Below are 6,000 nucleotides of genomic sequence, written 5' to 3'. Positions count from 1 at the left end.
TTTATGGGGCAGAGCCTCACTGGTGTTAAATCAACACAGCAAGATTGTTCTTTACTAAAGAAAGTGCTCTGACATGTAGGACAATGAGGATCACTCAGGAGGAGGGAGAAGAAGACAGACAGGGTAACCTCAAGAGCACAGGAAAAATACCCCAAAAAAACTAATAAATATAATCTTTTCATAATAATGACTGGTGCATGTTCCTCTTCCTACTGTTTTCTTAACTTTCTTGATGCCTTTCAAGGAGACAGAAGAGGAAAAAGAAAGCACTCCCATATCCATCTCTGTATGTAAAGAGCAGTTTTCTGGAGGGCCATTAGGATGGCCCATGGCCATGTGAACATCCTTTGTTAATTTAAAAGCTCAGTTGGTGATCTCAAGGCAAACTTAAGGCCACTCCAAATAAAGTGTGAGCATGTGTATTTGTACAGTGAAAATAGTCAAGGGTTTGTGTCAACAGCTCTTTGCTTGATAGATGCTTGATAGATACACAACCTAAGCACTGTGACCAGTCCTTATTATGCCTTAAATTTCCTTCTTTCTGTTTTCTGAGGAGAATTTTTCCTTTATGGAATATTATTTTTGAGTTCAAATTTTCAAAGGCTCTCACTGTGAGGAGTTTGTCTCTGCTAACACAATTGTGGGGGGCCTTTGGCTTTTATTTAACATTCCAGATGGATTTCTGGGGCATCACTTAAAGGGTAGAATCCCCCCAGGAAAAACAAATAATCCATTTTGTTCCCTTTAACATTTGTTATGTGCTTCCTTACTTCCAACCAAGCAGACACATTTAGCAACCATCACTGGCTACCTCTGTCAGCAACTCCTCCACTCCCCCACTTCCAAACACAGAAAGTACAAAAAACAGACTTAACTTCAGAGGTGGCAGTGGAGGGGGAGAGCAACACAAGGAGTGAGGAACGGTCATGACTGTTATTGCCAAAACACAAGAATTCAAACCAGGGCTCAATGAAAATAAACAGACTGTTGAAAAAGAAGGTGAAAAGTGAATCAAAGTTCTGCTGCCGCAGGCAAAATAATCTCACCATTTCCTTCATCGTCCCATCCTCTCCTCAAGACAGCACTGAGGCAGGTATGTTTGTCCTTGCAGAGAACACCTAAACATGTGCTTAGAGATCAGTAGGCATGCAGCTTCACTGAAGGCATTCCTTTGAACTGTGGCCTATATGTAAATGTCTTTAAAATTCTTTTACTTTTTCGTCTATTTTCACTAGCCATCTTAGCAGACAGCACCTTCTTTGACACTTAATCCCTCCTATTTGTTGCTTATCCTGGCTACCTGTGGAAAACTCACCTGTGTGCCTGACTGTCCTCCCGTGACCACACAAACATGACTCAGATGTCTGACCTGCCGATGTAATTCCACTGTCTAACTGTGACTTTCCCTCACTGTGCACCAAGGGTCACCCAGCTGCATTTACTGAAGGGTCAGGGGCTGTAAAACAATGGAAAGCCACATAAACCAAGTGCAAATACAAGCTCCAGCCTCTCTTTACCACTTGCACCGTTCATAATCACTTGCACCAACACCTCATTAAATGCACAGAATTAACACTGTTTCTGCAAGCTCTGCTCTGAATCACTTTGCAGAGATGCAAGTGGTAAAGTAAACTATAGGGCTGTGAAAATACAATAATTATAAAGCCTTGGTCTATTCCTGTTATCTGCTGCACATTACCCTTCTTTGGCAGAACCACTCTGATTTGCAGCTGGGTGAGCAAGATGCTGGCTGGAAAAGCAGCAGATATAACTGGCAGGCAGGTGGGCACCTCTCTGCACCTGGTGGTGCTGCCCCCTCCCCAAACTGCTGCAGGAGCAGAAACCTGCGCTCCAAGGATGGCAGAATGCCCTTCATTACCTGGAGCTGTAGTAAGACTTAAAGATGAGTGGGTTAGTGGGCAGCAGACCCCCAACAGATGCTTCAAGAGCATTGGATTTATTTGCAGAGTGGTAACAAGGTTTGGGCGGGATCACCAGTGTTTTGTTTCTCTGGTGTCTTTGGACATGCAGCCGCACCCTGCTTATGTTCGTCACAACTCTGGCAAGTCTGATCAGAGGTTTCCTTTGTGTGACACAGCCAGCAGAAGGGTGCAGTAGGACAAGGTACCATTCTTCCACATTTTTCCTGCTATGTGTTGTTTTCCACCTCGAAATTCTGAGGTAAAGCAGATGGGGCCCACTTTTTGTGATTTCTGGATGCCCAGTGGTGTTTGATAAATGTCAGGAAACATGGATCTCTCTTAACTTATGCATATAGGCAGATCAGCTCAGCTCTAAAGGCATATGCAGTCAGAACAACAGGCCCACGTTCAGTGAGCTGTACCCAGTGGGCCCAGAAGCTCACCAGTAGTGTGGGAAGGGAGGAGAGTCTTGTAGTTCTCTTTAGGAAAGTCCAGAAAAAAAATAGAATATTTAGGCTGTGGCATTAGAAGGGCCACTGTGCTCACAAAGCCTGTGCCAAAGTGGTGCAGCAGAGCAGCCACTGCAAACTGGGAATACTGTGGGAATACTGCTCCTCTTGCTTTGGAGAGCTATGTTCTGGAAGCTTTGCTTCCTGGAAGTCTGCAGCATCCCTTTAAGAAGAGCCTTCTGCTACTTTGCCATCCCACTATGTGCAAAAATGTGGTTTATTTGAGATCAGTTGAATTACAGCTTATATTGGCTGTAACAAAATCAGATACACACTTAAAACATCCTTGTGTGAGTGTTTGACCTGAAAACAATGAAACAATAAAACAACTCAAACCACAAAAAACCTACCTGCATCACCAAGTTGTACAAAAATGGAGCCAGCAGGTAAAGAACATTGCTCATAGGGGATGATCACAAAACCTGCCAGCATCAAGCACTGCATTGTGCTGACACCCCTGCATCAAACTTGCTCTCAGAGGACACAGCCGAAGAACTGCAATTGCTCAGATGTCCTTAAACTTTGGCTTGCACTACCAAGAAAAAGCAAAATCTTAATTGAGTGTAGGGTATATCTGGGTCTGAAAATCCTGCCTTGTAAGACAGCCTCCAACTGAAGGAAAAGCATAGTAACCCCATTTCACCTCACAGAGCCTAACCACCTTCAAGGATCTATTCGATATTTGTGGTATTTAGCAGAGAAGTGGTGTAAACAAATACTCAAATGAAGATGAGGCAATTTTAAATGAAATGTGTCACTAATCACCACCCCCTGACAAAGTCATTGGATGTGCAACCCATTTTATAAAACTTTACTCAAAATTGTTTGAAAATTTCAGACACCCATCCAAGGACAGCTGGCCAGAAACTGTGGTCAAGACCTTAACCTCCTGTCTTCAGGGCCAAGCATACAGAATTTGAAAAACTAGGATACAGGCAGTGATCATAGTTGGCATAAAATATCAGGTGAGCTGGTCTTTGGAGGCTTTCTTAATTTTTTAATCAGGTTGGTTTTATTTCCCTGTTTTCCCCTTAAAGCCCTTGTTTTGTTGCTTTCTGAGCTGGAAATCCATAAAGTTTTCTCATCAACACTATATTTCAGAAAGTAAGTACATTTTCAGAAAGTCTTTCTTCTTTCATGATATAAAGCTCTTAAGTTTTTCCCTGGGAACCATATTTGTAGCAGATACCTTGGCAACAGACACTGTCTTGGTCTGGTCCTTATAAGGCTTTAATCAGAATGATTTTTGAAAACATGGATTAAGCTCCATCTATGCTATAAAGAAACCATTTTTCATTAAGCCATTTTCAACCAAACTGCATTCATGCAGGACACTAAATCATGCAAACAGAATATAAATCACTTAGCAATTCTATAAATCATGTTGGTCACTGATAAAAGAAAAAAGAAAAAGAAAAAGATTAAAGTATTCATTTAAAAATGAACAAAAGAAAAAAATTACACTTCCTGCATTTCTACTGCCCAGTGCAGCCACATTTAACTGGGCTGAAACCTATGTAAGGCAGAAGATTTTCAAAACTGAGGTAAATTTTTCTAGCAGTGGTCAGGAATTTCTGGACTAAAATTTCCTTTTCCCTTCACATACAATGAAAAAAACCCAGTCATCTGTCAAAACTGAAGCTGATTGATAGCAATGGCTTGATCTTAACAAGTCTCTCAGCTTAAAAAACACTGCAAAAGGACCATTGAGTGATGAAGGATGGCTGTTTTGACATTTTTAAAAGTGAAAAGTTTTACTTTCTAATTGAAGGAAACAAACAAAAACCCACATTCCTTTTGTACTAAAAAGAGGCAATTGCTTTGAAAGGTCACAATCTAAACAAACTCTTTGAACATTATTAAAGCAAAATATTTAGTTTGGCCCCATCCTGATTTTATTTTGGAAATTTTCATCCAAGTTTAAAAAGGACCTTTCATCCCTGGTTGGACATAAGAAAAATACTGGAATTCTTGAGAACCCTGACAGGGGGAGGAAGCTTATCCCCATCCAGGTTCAGCATTTCTCTCGTGTGCCAGTTTCACTGGAAGGATGCTCACGGCCATCCATTTCTTGACTCTTAAGAGGGCTGGAAAGTAGGAAGGAAGTTCTTGCAAGCTTTAATCTCAGGAGCCCAGAGACATGCAGGTGAGATCCCAACCAGAGGAGGTCATATCCTCAGTGTGGGTCAACCAGAGTAGGACATGGCTCCTGTAGGGGTCAGGCCTTATCTAGACCCTTGGAGTACTGGCACAAGCATCTCTGATAACAAATCAGGCCCTGTGTCTAAATGCAAATTTGAACTCTAATGACTGCAGTGCTACTTATGCTGGCCACTGCTTTGCTAAGCTGGTGAAGTTTTTTTCCCATTAATGTACCTCTTGAGTCCATTTTAAAGAAAAACTAACAAGTCAGCTGCTGCTTTACCATGGGACCCATAAGCAGCAGGCATTTAAAAGTGCAGACCATTTACTTTACCTGTATCAACCAGCCCTGCTGGTATCAATCACCAGAACATCACAGACATCAGCAGGATTGCAGGGATTTATATGATCTGAGGATCTGCCTTCTTACCTTTACTGGGGTGTTTGCAGTAATTCAGTCCTGATTCTGAGTGGTTACTTCCAGCTAGACCCCCTTGTAGACCCCCAGTGAAATAAAATGAGGTGAAGCAATTTCTGAGGCGATTTAAGGCCATTAACATGACGAAAAGTGATTAACATTATTTGTGTGATTTACTGCCCTGGGTGAGCACTGTTTGGTTGAAAATGACTTAGTCAAAAATGCTTTTACATACAGCTGGGTGAGGACTTAATCCATGCTTTAAAAACCACTGATTTTAGCCAAATATGGAGACACTGTGCTCATTACCAAAGTAATGGCCCAGGGTATTCTGAGGAAGAAACATGTCTCATTTCAGGTCTAGCCCTGAAACCACCCACAGGCTATGACAGAGTGTCAAGCATTCCATTTCTGCAACAAAGTTTCATTCTTACAGGAGGCTGTTCGCATTGTAGAAACAGACGCACATCCAACAATTTGTAGAATCACTGCAACTTATCAGTGTTCTCCCTTCTCTGCCCCAGTGGTCTCCCTCCTCAGCCTTTCCAACTCCAGGAGATTTGCTTTGAATCATGTCTACATTAATGTCTCCCTACCAAAGAGAGAGAAAATGCCTTAAATGGCAGAGGCAATATTTTCAATGCTCCCTAATCCAAATACTGTTTTCTGACAGTGTCTCTCTGCCACTGTTTCTTAAATAGATTCAAGAGGGTTGTGCAGAGGAAACCTTGGAAAAGCTGCTTCTAATAGCTTAGGTTGTGTACCTAAATTAAAAACCATCTCATTCAGCAATTCTCTGGCTGAGATTTGTTTGCTCCCACTGCCAGATGCAACTTAGTGGCACCTGCTCACCTTCTGGTTTGGAACTGAGCTGGCAACACCTGTTCTGATTTAATTTGATGGAGGTAAATCACTGCAAGTCCCCCAGCATCAAGGATCCATTATCAGTAACTACATTATCTGCCCCGCACTGAACATTTGCTCTGAACACACTTACAGGAAGATAAGC

Source organism: Haemorhous mexicanus, chromosome 2 (genome assembly GCF_027477595.1).
Source record: "Haemorhous mexicanus isolate bHaeMex1 chromosome 2, bHaeMex1.pri, whole genome shotgun sequence".
Taxonomy (NCBI): domain Eukaryota; kingdom Metazoa; phylum Chordata; class Aves; order Passeriformes; family Fringillidae; genus Haemorhous; species Haemorhous mexicanus.
Note: the sequence above shows the minus strand (reverse complement) of the source record.